The 15258-nt window shown below is 47.7% G+C and overlaps 1 long non-coding RNA gene across 1 annotated transcript; it reads right to left on the bottom strand.

The window, feature by feature from the left end:
* Window positions 1–8022: 8022 nt before the first annotated feature.
* On the bottom strand, window positions 8023–10090 carry LOC140642137 (uncharacterized). Its single transcript, XR_012038686.1, has 3 exons — window positions 9865–10090; window positions 9194–9733; window positions 8023–8058 (listed from the first exon to the last, which is right to left on the bottom strand). It is a non-coding gene; the product is annotated as an uncharacterized lncRNA (long non-coding RNA).
* Window positions 10091–15258: the final 5168 nt, after the last annotated feature.

The following is a 15258-nucleotide window of genomic DNA, read 5'->3' as shown; positions in this document are numbered from 1 at the left end:
CTTTAATCAAAGAAAGAAAAAGATACATGTTTGGGGAACTTTAACAGTATATTGCTTTATGACATGGCAAGTATCATTTCAATTTTATATTTTTTTTGTTGTTTTGTCTTAAGAAAAATTTTATATTAGCCTAATCTGGCTATTTTGATTATAAATGGCATACCTCTCAAAATTATATTCTCACTCAAAATGAGTATTTATAATTTCTTGGGTTTCTCTCATTCTGTTAAATATTGAGGACTTCAATATTAATTTAATTTAATTTAATATTTAATTTAATTCAGCCTGTCAAATTGTTTGATTATGTCAAACATAATCAAATATGTCATAATATTTGATTATGTCAAATACATGTCTAAATGCATTCCGTGAGCTTTCAAGGAGAATGAAATGAGTACATGCTATGAGTTAGGACCCTCCAACGTTAGTATTTTAATGCATCATTATTAATCCCACTGGCTCTTTACCTCTTTATAAAACTCTTTCACAAATATTATCACGTGTAATCCTCAGGATTCAGTCTGACTGGGTTGTATGATGTTACTAGTAGCCACCTCAGGGGGCTCCAGTTCATTAGTGAATGTCCACTCTTTGATTGTTACCTGTTGGAAAAACCCCATCGGTGTTGTATGTTTATAAAACCCAGACTCAGATAACAAATAGGTAGGCAGGATGTGGCCGGAGTAGAGAGAAGGAAGCTTTGGGGGACTCACAATAGAGCCTTGTGGAAGTTGAGTTTTCGCCGGGAAAAGTAATGATCACAGGGAAATTGAAAATGAACAAGAAAATTGCTGGTTCTAAATCACATTCACGGGATCCCTGGGTGGCACAGCGGTTTAGCGCCTGCCTTTGGCCCGGGGCGTGATCCTGGAGACCCGGGATCAAATCCCACGTCGGGCTCCCGGGACATGGAGCCTGCTTCTCCCTCTGCCTATGTCTCTGCCTCTCTCTCTCTCTGTGTGTGTGACTATCATAAATAAAAATTAAAAAAAAAAACCACATTCACTCCTTTAATCCCTTTATCCTAGAAACATCTACAAAGAATTTAGTATGTGCAAGGCCTACAGATATGATGAATCATCAGATGAAGTGGGCTAGGCTTCAGTCTGGCAATCTATTAGGACCTCGTTCTTTTGTCCAATTAAGCAATAAACAGTAAGCCCTTAACATATTTTTGACGCTTTCAGAACTGGGCCTACACCGTTAAGTAAATAATCTCTGGCTTTGGTGATTGTGATTAAGGAGCTCTCAGTCCAGGATAGGAGACCACACATTTAGTGATGTGATGGAGCAGAAACTGAGGCCAGTAGGAGGTACGGTGGTGGCACACGGAGGGAATGATGAGCTCTACTTAAGTGGTGACCGGCATCCAAGAGGTTGCGCTTCAATGAAAGTTCTTTACAAATAAAAATTATTTATTCAATCATAAGAGATGCAGAGAGAGAGAGAGAGAGGCAGAGGGAGAAGCAGGCTCCATGCAGGGAGCCTGATGTGGGACTCAATCCTGGGACTCCAGGATCACGTCCTAGGCCAAAGGTAGCACTAAACCACTGAGTCACCAGGGCTGCCCTTTGGTGAAGGTTCTAAAGACACTTGGGTGTCTTTAGACACCATCCAACACCATCCAACACCATCCAACAAGCCAGGATATTCTAGGCAGAAGAAACAGGATACACAGATGTACCAAGGTATAAGGAAGCGTGGTGTATTCTGGAAGAAGGGTCAGCAATTTAAAATGGAGGGTGCTTGGGGTAGCAGGGAAAAGCGCCGTCCTGTCGCCTCCATAAAGTCAGGGTCATGGATGCTAGAGTCAGGTGAAGAATTATCTGAAATTTTACCAGCTGTGGAAATGTGAAAACAAGACACAAGGTCTCTTAAAGCAGTGAAGCCAATTACTAGGAACTGACTCATTTGGGGTCGCGGAGCCCTGAAGGGGAGTCCAGCCTAACTCCCCGTAGGAGAACACTACTTACTGGTGGTAACTTCCATGTGCCCATCACCAAGGTCCAGAGCCATTTGGAGAAAAACACGACCTTTATTGCCTGAAGTCCATGAATGGAATCTGCTGAGATGTAGGTAGGAGGCCTAGATGCCATATCACCTGATGGTCACTGGGTGTTTGCATTTGCATCTGTGGCCGTCGCTGGTATGGAAAACAAGAAGTGATTTCCATGCCGTGGAAACTTGGTGATCCACCAAGCAAAGTTGGGGCAGGCTGGTCATGTTTTGGGTAGCGTACTTACAGAGCCTGTTTCTTTGATCCTAAGTGGAAGACTACCCCTAAAGCAAGCCAGATATCTAGAAAGGCTGAGGATATTGTTCAGCATTTCTTGGGGATAGTTCTCCTGCTTTCTCCAACTACACCTTAAGGATGGAGTTAATATAAAAACCAGTGAGCAAAGAGAAGACAAAGTTACACCCTGGAAGCGAGGAGTGCATGATAAAGAGCCCAGTGGGACCGCTATTCACACTCTGTCTTTGGCACTAGCAAGACAAATGTGAACAGGGTGGTGGCCAGTGTGTCCAGGAGCTTCGAAGGGACAGAAGCACCACAACCGGATAGAGTCCCCACCAGCTGGCCCCCGATGTAGTGGCCACGCTATCGGCACAGCTCACAGAGCTGGCCAGTGGGGTCAGCCCTTAGGAGACAGGCTGACAAGGCCCTACCGGGGGCCGCCAGCCAGGAACAGGTACCCGGGAATCATGCTGGGCCCTGCTCCTGCTGAAGGATAAAGAGGGGAAGTGGTACCAGAGCCTTTGAGAGCAGCTCCACTGGGGAGTTTGCTAGAAGAGAGACAGTGATGCAACTCTGCGAACCAGAGGAGAGCTGGAGAAAAGGGTCTGTGACATCCCATCTTGGGACCTTTGGTGCCACTCTAACCAAAAGTAGTGTCATCTAGTAGTAGGAAGGGGCAAGTGGGGAGGAGAAGCGGGGAGGAGAAGAGGGTTTCACAAGCATTGTGGGGGTTACCCTGGGCGTTGCTGCTGGTGTGCTGTACGGAGTAGAAACGAAGGCCAAGGATGGGCTAAGGAAAAACATCCACATATTCAACCTGTCAGGACCTTCTATAAATAAGGAAAAAGATCCAAATTCACTATATATATATATATATATATATATATATATATATATATACCCTTGCTGTTCAAGGTATATGTTCAAACAGCATGGGTTTGAATCGCATGGGTCCACTTACAAGTGGATATTTTTTTTATAAATACAGTACTGTAAATGTATTTTTCTTATGAATTTCTTTTTTTTTAAGATTTTATTTATTCAATAGGGAGAGAGAACATGCACAAGCAGGGGGAGAGGCAGAGGGAGAGGGAGAGGGAGACTCCCCCCAGAGCAGGGACCCCAATGCGGGACTCAATCCCAGGACCCCAGGATCACTGTCCGAGCCGAAGGCAAACGCCCAAAGACTGAGCCACCCAGGTGCCACCCCCCCTTAATAATTTTCTTAATAACATTTTCTCTTCTCTAGCTTACTTTTTTTAATAATAAATTTATCTTTTATTGATGTTCAATTTGCCAACATACAGAATAACACTTTATTTTAAAAATACACTATATGTATTTTTTCCAAATACACTATACAATGTGTAATACACTATATTAGTTTATGTAATACACTATACGTACTTTATTGTAAATACACATAATATACAAAATACGTGTCAGTCGATTCTATTACTAATAAGGTTTCTGGTCTATCAATAATAAATAAGGCTATCAATAATTAATAATTAAGTTTTGAGAAGTCAAAAGTTGGATGTGGATTTTCAACTGCACGGAGCTGCTATGCCCCTCATCTTCTCCTTGTTCAAGGGTAAACTGTATGTGATGAACAGATATATTCAATATCAACCTCTGTATATCGCTCCATATGTAACCCATTATATATATATAAAACCCTTTATACACTGTGTATACGTGTCTGAAATCCATTATACATCTGTCAAGTCAATTATCAAGTTCCTACATGTGTCAGGCATTGATCTTGGTGTCTGGAGTCAAGCAGACTAGGTCCTTGCTCCGTAGATCTTGTATTCCAGGGCAATTCCAGGGCAAGGAGAGCAATAAGTGACACAATGCAAACACCACACGTCAGGTGGCAGTGGGCACTATAGGGAAACAGAAGTGAGGTAGGAGGTAGGGAGAGATGGGAGAGTCAGCAGGGAGGGCCTCTCTAATAAGGTAATAGGCTTTTAGCAGGTGGAGATCTCCAAGCGGAGGGCCTGGAAGATGCAAGGGCCCTGAAGTGGAAAAGTAGGGGGGCAGGTGGCTGGCACCATGAAGTGGGTGACAGGGAAAGTCATAGAGATGCGGTCAGAGACATAGCAGGATCCAGGTCACGCTAAGAAATTTGGATCTTACTATTTTTTTGTAAAGATTGTATTTATTTATTTGACAAAGCGCGCACAAGCAGGGGGAGTGGCAGGCAAGAGGGAGAGGGAGAAGCAGGCTCCCCACTGAGCAGGGAGCCCAAGGTGGGGTGGGGGGGCTCGATCCCAGGACCCTGAGATCATGGCCAGACACTTCACCAACTGAGCTACCCAGCCTGCCCCCACCCCCCCCCACCCCCCCCACCCCCGCCCCAGGATTTTACTTTGATTGACTTGGAAATCCAAGGCTTTGGTGCTTGGAAAGTTATACTTAGAGTGGGAAGTTACTATTTATTGACTTGCTTACCTATTTTACGATCTTTTTTTTTTAAGATTTTATTTATTGATTCATGACAGACACACAGAGAGAGAGAGAGAGAAGCAGAGACACAGGCAGAGGGAGAAGCAGGCCCCATGCAGGGAGCCCGATGCAGGACTCGATCCCAGGACCCCAGGATCACGCCCTGGGCCCAAGGCAGGCGTTAAACCGCTGAGCCACCCAGGGATCCCCCTTATTTTACAATCTTCAACGTATATGAATTTTTACACCTTTTCTAATTGACAGCATACTAGGCACTGTGGACAGTAAAAGCCCCACACAAACCTACTTCCAAGGGATTCCAGCCTAGCTTGGGAGAAAGCTCACACTCCAGGAAACATTTGGGCCACACAGTAAAGAGCCTGTGCCCCCTATTTTCCATTTCTCCCTCGGATCCAGCCTTCCACCCCATTCTGTGCCACAGGGGGCTTTACAGAGGCGTCAAGGGGTGCCCTCGCCCATTAGCTTCTGGTTGGGTTTACCATTGGAAGGTCCTGGCAAGAGACCAAGGGCAATAAGGAGACAATAGGGTCAGGCTGTTCATCTCCCTGGCTCGCCCCAAGCCAGCTCACCTCAGATTGGCCATGGCCCTTGAGTAAAGGCCTCAGCTCATGTCGGGAGCACTTTCCTACGGCAACAGCTAGTCCCCAAGGGACTTGGGGACTTGGACACTCCTCAGTCCCCCTGCCCCTTCAAGCCTGGAGGCGCCCAGGGTTTCTTGCTGTGGCTGGCTCTACGGGCTGGATTTTCCCTTCGCCCTATCCACACTCCTGAATGTAGTCCTTTCATTAAACTCTCTGGGTCCTCTGTAGGATAGGTCGTGGAATCTAAATGTCCCAGAACTCTAGAGGGCTGGGAGGATCTGTGCCCGTGGGAGGAATCAGAGTGGGATTCCTGGCAAAGGCACAACCTGCCCTGGGCCTCAGAAAAGGAGCAAGCAGACCTTGCGAGCGAAGGCAGGGACTCTGCAGAGCTGAGGAGGAAGCCCGGGGAACAGGCGTGGTGGGTAGGGCAGCGGCCCATCCGGGTCACCGATAGCAACCAATGCCAGAGGGAGGAGTTTCCACTTGGCCAGGAGGGAAACCAAGGCCACCAGAGATTTCTGAGGCATGAGTTGACCTGAGACAAGTGCTTAGGAAGGAATGTGATCGATTTGGCTGCAGTGCCCCCAGAAAGACAAGAGTGGGGAGGGGGCAACAACAGAAATGCCCAGTTCGGAGGTGGCTTCCAGAAGGAGCTGAGGGGGGCACTGGGAGGCAGGGGCAGATACTGGTCATTTGGATGCTCTCCCTGGAGCCCAGGGGAGGGGGGCCTTTGAAGTAAGGAGAGGCCGGAAGTGATGGAAGCACCAGATGTTTTCCTCACTACCCTTGGGCCTCAGAAGCATCCAGAATTCCTCGAGCTGCTTATCCAGGCATTTTGCAACAAAGCTTATTAAGATGATCAGTTCAAGGGAGACATAATTGTGAGATAACAAGACAGGGAAACTCGGAATCCAGAAAGATCCCTTCCCAGCGGCCCGCAGACAGGATGTAGCGTTCACTCAGGGAGGATGAGTTGTCATGAAGGAGGAAGAGACAGCGTGTTCCAGAGCCCCGTTTTATGGGCCAGGGTCTCATTTATTGTGAGGATCGATGCCCTAAGGTTGGGTACAGACTGTTTAGATTCAGACAAAGGGGTACCTCTCATTAAAAGAAAATGCAAAAATCTGAAGACGTCCCCCTCTTCCCTTCGTTGTCTTGGAGGAAGGAGAAGAGACACACCGACAGGATCTGGAATGATCCATGCCCCTGTTCACTAGGCAGCCCTGGGCGTTGAGGTCCCCTACACCTTGCAGGTCTGGCGTCTTTGGAGCCTCTCACTCCAGGCCTCTGTAGAGCGAGTCTGGGGATACAACTCTTGTCCCCCCTTGGATATAGGTCTGTTATAGGGCAAATGCAGAAGAGTCTGGTTCAGGATAGTCCTGCTCATCACAGTCAGCCAAACATGCTAAACTGACTGCAGTTCTGGGGGCTTCTAAGACCTCAAGTTAGATGGAAAGAAGGCAGCACAGAGTCTAAGGCTAGAGACCTTCTCGAAGAGTAATGATGCCGCTGGTGACACCTGAGCTGCCCGAGTATCCTCACTATCATAGCCTCTGTGAAGTAATAGAATTTTCACAACCATCTGCGTGGAAGGTACTGTTATTGGTTCCGTTTTAGAGCTGAGGAAACTGAAGCTCCGAGAGGTCAATTAACTTGTCCAAGGTCACACAGCTAAGACACGAGGAGGCAGGTTCTCTGTCTGGAGACTCTGCGTGGTTACAGCTTTTAACCAAGCAGAGATTTGACCCCATCGCCATCACCACCACCATCTCAATCTCATTAACATTTCATGTCACAAAATAAACCCTCAATAACATCTCAAAATAAACTTCTCAGAGAAGCCTTTCGTGTTTCTATGGTCATTCAGCTGTGGTCATCCTCAGGAACCCGGTATCCGAGGCAAACCTACTTCACAGGTGGGGACAGTGAGACGGGAGGAACAACATAGCACGTCCGGAGGCACAGGTAGGGGGAGAGGACCTGCATTAGGGTCAGAAGCCAGGTTTGTTGACTTCTAACAATTTCTTCTACGTCTTCCAAACCAAATTATTATAAAATTGCCTTAATTTCAGAGATGAGGGCATGAGTAATCCCTGAAACTCCATGCCACACAATGATCAAGCTTTGATGTCTTAGGACTTTGGGGGACAAATTCCTATTCCGACATTTCTGAGAATGGTTTGAGTCTGGCCTTTATCAAAAAACCAGTTAAAAGAGTTAAGTTTACTGGGTTCAAAAAATCCAAACACAAGTCAATTGATTTCACGTTTATCCTGCTGTAGCAAATAGCCCCCTTGCCTCAAGCAGATGGAAACGTCAAGGAGCCTATGGCAATAGACATGGGTGCCCTCCACCTACCTCGCTACCCCGTCTAGACCACCCTGGATCCCTGGGGAACTGCTTTTCACTAAATTATACATTTATTGGGGATCCCTGGGTGACTCAGAGGTTTAGCGCCTGCCTTTGGCCCAGGGTGTCATCCTGGGGTCCTGGGATCAAGTCTCATGGGCTCCCTGCATGGAGCCTGCTTCTCCCTCTGCCTGTGTCTCTGCCTCTCTCTCTCTCTCTCTCTCTCTCTCTCTCTCTCTGTGTCTCTCATGAATAAATAAATAAAATCTTTAAAAAATTATACATTTATGCACAGTTACACTCTTATTGAGGTTAAATGGGTCAACAATGCGCTTGCTCCTTAAGATCATATAAACCATCCCTGGATAATCTAAGCCCCCAACTCACTTTATTGTTGTTGTTGTTTTGTTTTCAATTAGCCTGGAAAAAGTAAGAGAAATTGTTTTTGGTGATCGAATAATTTGAGTAAGGGTTAAATGGTTAAATGGTTTTGGGACTTTTATATTTCAAGGGAGCTTTGACAAGCCGTGGCACTTGTCAGGTATTTCTCCTCAGATGGTATTGGACAAGCGTGCTGTTTACAAGTCATGTTCTCCGATGAAGGTTTTAAAACACAGGAAACCTAAAGGCCTGTAAGCAAGTGCGAGCGTTCAGCACCTGCGCAGGTGCATGGCCCTTGGCCGGCATCTCCCGCTGGCACAAAACATAAAAATGCCCCAAGAAGTAATAACTACTGGTGGGCAGGTAATGAAGGTATCGATGGGTAAAGAGAGATTAGGAAGGAGTGTGTCCAAATAGAAAAAAAAGAAAAAAAAAAAAGGAAAGGAAAAAGAAAGAGTGTATCCAGGGGGTCAGTAAAAAGAGGATTGCTTTTTTGGGGAAAGAAAAAAGAGTTTTCTCCTGACTGGGAAGGAACCCCAAAATATGTAAAATATGGGAAGGAACCCCAAAATATATAAAATAAATAATAGAGCAGCTGGCAGGCTACAGACAGCACTAGTTGCCCCGAGGGCAGAAGAGAACCAAACCACGGCAGAGGCCTGGCAAGAATGAAGAGGAGGAAACGAGGGCAGGGAGAGAGAAGGGCCCTAGAGGAGAGGCCCGAGAAATTTCCAGAGGAAGGCGGGGCGCTGGCAGGTTGGGGGTGCGGCTAAGCGTGAGGCAAGGGGAGGAAACACCATGCAGAGGTAGGGCCAGGGTGCTGGGTGCAGGCCCCCCGACCGCTCGGCCTGCGCCTCCAAGTCGGCTGGGCCTGCCCACAGCTGGATGCTCCCCTCTGGCCGGGCTCCCCCCCGCCTCTCCCCCCTCTCTCCCGCCCCCTTAGCCGCGTCTCTCGGCCTCCCCACCCCACACGCGCTCCAGCCCGGGCTGCTCTGCTGCGCCGGGCCCTCAGGCCTCAGCCAGAGCCACCAGGCCGGGGTGCCAGTCTCCCATTTTCGAGGGGAGGACATTGGAGGGTGTGCAGGGTTACGTGACCGGGGAGAAACGGGGCCCTAAACGGATATGGACTCGGGGACGCCCTCTTGGGGCGGGCACCCTGGCGGCCCCATCTGACCTGACAGTGCTGTCCTCTGCCTCTGTCGTCTACTCCTGCATTCCCCCCAAGGCTGCTGACTGGAAAGGAAGAGGAATCTCCACAGAAGTCCTGACATCAACGTGCCCAACCCGAGCAGAAGCGAGGGTCTCTTCCTCATTTGCTCTCCTGTCTGTTTCCATGGCGCCGTGGCCCCCCCTCAGCCCTTGTGTTGCCTTTACCGTCCGCGCCCACCTCCGCGGAACAGAACTGCTTCCTCTAACGGCTGAGCTATTAAGGCGGCATCTGGGGAAGGAAAAGAAGAACAAGAAGCAGCAGCAGCAAGATCCAGGGAATTTATGCAAAGAAATGATCCCTCAAATGTGTGAACCTGACGTCCGGAATGACGTGTCTCTGACGGGACTCAGCCGGGCACCGTCGTGGTTGTGAAGGGGACTGTTGGCCAATGACCTAACTTGGTAGAGAAAGATTATCCAACGCCAGCGAGTTGCCGCCTCTTTCAGACCTTTCAGACAGAAACAGAGGCGTCCGGGCCGCGGTACCTGGTGAGCTTCTTTCCTCCTTGAGAAATGAAAAAGGGACACAATCTCGTGAGGAAGACATTCCTCTATCTACAGCTGTTGTGTGGTGGGAGAGACGAAATACCCTAACCCCCAGATTATGGAGCAAGAATAAAAGCATGTGACGACCACCTGAAAAGAAATAATATCCTCTAGCTTGGCACGGCAGTGGGCAAGGGAAAGACATCTGTCCCCACCCTTCTTTTCGGCACAGGCGCTCCCGTGGCACCAACCGGCAGCGAGGTGTGTGAGGGCCTGTGTGTGGGGAGCGAGTCAGGGCGAAGGCTAATCGCCAGAGGAGTCACAGCCACGCGGCCAGGCCCCAGCGCACTTACTGGGACCAGGAGCCAGGCTTTCCCCCGGCAGCTCCCCACCTCAGGTTTAGCCCTCCTCGCCCTGCGGTCAGCAGGTCTCTCCAAAGTTTGCCGAGTAGGATGGGACCGTCTGGGCCAGTGACAAGCTACGTTGGTCTGTCAGCTTTCCCTCCAACCAGAGCTCTTCCAGCCTCGTTCTTTGCCCCTCGTCATTAGAAGTTTTCCCGAAAGGACTTGGGATTCTCCCTAAAACGGGAGGGTGGGTGAAGGTGACTGAAGTGGTCAGCCCTCTCTCTAAATGCTACGTCACTTTTTCTTTCTGTCTCAAGCAATAGTTGATTTTGTCTTCATCTCCCAACAGAAGCCTGAGGAGACTTTGATCTGTCGCTCGCGAGCCGCAGCCAGCATGAGGCCCAGCTTATGGGCACACTCACTCCTCCAGACCCTGCCCCTCCCAGAGTCTGGAGCTCGGCCTTGACTTTGTGGTCTTGCTTTTCTCTCAGCTCGTTGCCTTCATGGCTGGCGGGGTGGGGAGGGGGGCGGGTAGGAGAGAAGAAGTCACTCTCCCACCTAAGGTGTTAGCAGGTAGAATTTTTTTTTTTAAAGATTTTATTTATTTATTCATGATAGACACACACACACACACACACACACAGACAGAGAGAGAAACAGGCTCTATGCAGGGAGCCCGACGTGGGATTCGATCTCGGATCTCCAGGATTGTGCCCTGGGCCAAAGGCAGGCGCTAAACCACTGCGCCACCCAGGGATCCCTAGCAGGTGAGAATTTGAAGGGAGTTCACCACTCTGGGGTTATCTGTTCCTCTCAATTATCAATCAATCAATCAATCAATCTGCTCCTCTTGATTATAAATAAATGAATAAGTGAATGAATGAATGAATGAATGAATAAATAAATAAATAAATAAATAAATAAATAAATAAATAAATGCCTTCCCTCAAATCTATTTGTATGAGTAGGAATGAAGCCACTATAAAGCAAGAGTCTCTTAGGAAAGTTTTCAGGAAGGCGGAACCCTTCCCAGACGCCCCCCCACCTCAAATCACAGCACCCCCAACAAGGCTCTGGCAGCCAGCTTAGACTGTCCTAGCATAGAGGCCATCACAGGATCTGAACAAATGGAGTTGAAGCATCACCCAAATCTATTCAATCATCCAGTGTTTCTTGCTTTTTCAAGGAAGATTCCTACATAGAATGATGGAGGCAAATGACTTACGAAGAAAATCTGTGAAGACCAGCCTTAATCATAATGGAAATCTCTCCTTCCACTTGTTCTTTCCAGCCAGAACTAGTTCTTTCCCATCAACCCTATATAATTTCTGAAGCCGAATATCCTTAAAAAAAGAATTCCAGGAGAATCTCGTAAAATGTCAACCTATTTTGGAAGCAGCAGAGCATGACTCTGCCTCATTCAACATCATCCTTGGGCAACTTTATCATATGGAGACGATTTTAATTTGAGAAGACTTCTGCGAAAACCATCACAAAAGCCCATCACTTTCATTTTTAAAAGTTCTGAAAAGGTCAGGGATTATTTGGTATTATTACATCGTTTTTGCTCGTCTGTATTTGAAGAGGAGGACTTTGTATTGAAACAGAAACTTCAGGTCATATTAAAAAAATGGTTTTTCCTGTGTGGGAGAAATAATTGCTAGAACTACCTTGAGTGTAATGGCTTCATTTAATCAATAATTAAAACCATTGGAATGCAAATGGCAATGCTAGAAGTTGCAAGGTGGTCTAAAGACTGAGGGCAGTTTGCAGTTTGGTTTGGCTTACGCGGTGCTTGTTGAAAGATGTGAACTTAAACGTCAACATTTCAAAATCGGGAGGTCTCATAGAAACATCTAGACTCTGGGCTTTCCTGGAAATAAGGCCCCGTCCTGCGGGCCCCGTCCTGCGGGCCCTCTCCCCACATTCTCTCTGGGAGGAAACCCGTCAGGCTCCTCACCGCAGACCCACCACCTCCTGTTAGAGCCCCAGCCCGGCTCTACCCATCGCCCTTACCTAGCGTCTGTAACAGGCACGTGGGTCTCTAACCCCTACTTTGGGTTTTGCATCCCCTGAGGTTTCCCCGCTGCCCTTTGTCGTCCCGGATCGACCCCTCTTTTCCTCCCATTTCCTCTCCTCCTGCTCCCTGTCCCCGCACCACCGCCCTGCCCAACAGGGGTCGAGCCCCCATTTGGGTTTCACGCTGAGGCCTTTCGAGCTTGCCTTGTGCAAAACCACACCTCCTGGCATAAGAAACACGGCTTCCCTCGTGCCCGAGAATCAAACCAGTTGAGATTTGGTACCAAAGAGCGTGGAGCCTCAGAACCCCTGCCTCCTGGAGACGTGGGACAGTAGCCCTGCCCTGTTTGCCCTCGGGGGCCTGCGGCAGCTGCTACAGGGGGCTCTACTTTGGGATCCTCTACCCATTGTGAGCATGCAAGTGACATGCCTACTGCCTCTTAGGGAGGGTCATCAGCCCGGTTCCACCAAGGGAGTCATGCAGGTGCATCTGGGTGCTGCGGGAGCACCTAGCCGCGAGGCATGCATTCGGGACCCAGAAGAATCCTAAAGCAAACTGCTCGCTCAACGTTGCTGGTTAGACAGCTAACAAATGAGGATCTGGAACTTGATGCGTCTGGTCTTGCACGTCTGATCCCATCTCTCCAAACCCATCCATCCCAGTGTGCTCCCTCCCCAGTGTCTCACAAAAGGCAACTCCAGCCTCTCAGCTGCTCAGGCCAGAAACCTGAGAGTCGTTTTTGATCTCTCCCTTGCTCTTACACCTCAGATCCCACCCGCCTGCAGGTCCTGTTGGACATACATCCCCAAAGATATGGAATCCACCCGCTCTCACCATCGCCACTGATACCAGCGGGGCCACCGATCCTTCTCGCCCCTGAAACACAGCAGCAGCCTCTTACCTGGTATCCTCTGCCCCCCACCCCCTTTAGTCTATTCTCAACGTAGTTTCCATACTGATGTCTTGAAAAGGTAAGTAAGATCGTGTCCCTCCTGGGCTCAGAACTCCCCAAGTTTGCCATCAGTCAGGGCAAAAGCCAACTTCCTTAGAGGAGCCAACAGCTCCTGTATGACTCCCGTGCCCTCTCCTCACCCTCATGTCTCTACGCTCTGCTCGTGTGTTACCCAGCCCTGTCCACTTTGCTCCAGCCACACTGGTCCTCTCGCTCTTCCCCCAAACACACCACACAGGCCCTACCTCAGAGCCTCTGTGTGTCTTGGGTCCTTTGCCTAGAATGTTCTTCCCCTAGAAAGTCCTCATCTCCCTGCCGTCTTTGCTAAACGTTGCCTTCTTGGCGAAGGCCTTCCCTGACCACTGTATCTGAAGAGCTCCTTGTCGCCTTATATATCTGACTTCCTTGTTTTCCTTTAGTCACCCTCCACAACGTGTACCCTCCACAAAGTATACTTTCTGAAGGCAGGGACTTCTTTGTCATTCTTTTTCCCACTGCTGTTTTTTAGTACCTACAGCAGTGCCTGAGACGTAATAGTTGCTCAATAAAAACCTGATGCATGAGTTAGGTGGAAATGCCATCAAATTAAACTTTTCTATTTTCAGCAATGAAGTCTATGGAGAAGAGTGCGTGCTTCCAGTCATGAGCGTATTTGTATTATCTTTAAACAGACAGAAGCCCAAATAAAAAGATTTACTTTTTAGATTTTTTTTTTTTTTTGGATATGACCAGCAATTCCGGGTTTTTCAAAGCTAACTCCCTACTGCTGAATTCCAACCATGTGGAACCTTAATATCTAAATAAAGGAAAATTTACCATTTCAAGGTAAGTCATAATGAGGGGTAATGGATTCAGTTTGGCTATTGTAGCTGACTCTGCTTGCTCTTGTCAACTGCACAGAGGATTCTAATACATCTTGAATGAGGCCCTTTGGGGAGTCGTGTTTTGGCCGATAGGTCTGTGGGGCATGTTTCTGGGTCTGAGCTCCACTCTATAAACTCATCACCATTGGCTGCTACATTTGTTTGGTTAAATTAATTAAACAATAGACAAGGAGGCCATTTGACTGAGTGGCTCTAATGCCTTAGTAGCCTACATACATAAGCAAACCAAATCCCTAGCCTGTAAATCCCTGAAGGTTAAGAAATTGAACCCTAAGAACAACTAATCACAAACAGCCAACTAGGGTTTCCCAAATAAGCCAAACCCTTTGCCTATAGCCAGTCAAGTAATTTCTTGGCTTTGTATCTACATCTTCTCTGTAAAATTCTTTGCCCTGGCCCCTGTGGGTGGAGCGCTCCTAGACATTTCCGATTTGGCACTGTCTGATTCAGATCGATTTTTGCTCAAACTCTTAAAAATTTTAATAGGCCTCAATTTATCTTCTCATAGTTCTTTTTTTTTTTTTTTTTTTTTTTCCAACATTCTCATAGTTCTAATACCTGATGCTGGTCAAGACGTTACAATTCTTGGGCTTGTGTTATTTCAACGCAGCCTGCTTCTTCTGAACTTGAAAAAATAGAACCGCAGGAGAAAAGACCAGAACAAAACACAACAGAAATTCTCTTGCTTTAGGAGAAACAATCACAAAACAAGACAAAATGGACACTCTGCTGACCATGTTAGAGTTTCTATTAAGTGTTGATTTGTTAGGACTGATGGAGACACGGGTGTGATCGTTGTTCATTATACATGCCCTCAAATAAGTCAGGCTCCCTAAGGAAATGAGATGTGATCAATTGTCCAATGTGACTATTGGCTCTGCAGTTGGTGGCCACCTGTTTCAGGGAAGTGTTTAATGCAGACTCTTCTTCAAAGCCCTGGGTGGATAATAATAGCTAAGATTTACAAATCTCTCCCAGGTACAAGTACAGGCCCCGTCCCAAGGCTTCATGTGCCTTAGCCAACCACAATGCTATGACGCGGAGGCAGTTGTTTAGGTAGAAGTTTGTCTCATGTGACTGAAGGGTTCCGAGCTGGGTCCAAAAATTTAACCGACAGATCCTAACAGGAGCAAAGCAGACATATTCTATTAATTTTTTACTTACACACAGGAGCCTTCTCAAGAGAATGAAGACTCAAAGAAGTGACCGGAGCTTGTTTGCCTTTCCAATGAAGAAACAATACATTTGTGAAGAATCAAGACAAAAGGGTTTGGACTAGAGGTCGTAAATGGGGGAAAAACTAACTAGGAAGATAAGAGTGAGTTTAACAAGGTTTGTCTGGGC

The sequence above is a fragment of the Canis lupus genome, chromosome 11 (genome assembly GCF_048164855.1).
Source record: "Canis lupus baileyi chromosome 11, mCanLup2.hap1, whole genome shotgun sequence".
In the NCBI taxonomy this organism is placed as follows: domain Eukaryota; kingdom Metazoa; phylum Chordata; class Mammalia; order Carnivora; family Canidae; genus Canis; species Canis lupus.
Note: the sequence above shows the minus strand (reverse complement) of the source record. Positions and strands in the feature narration are given on the sequence as shown.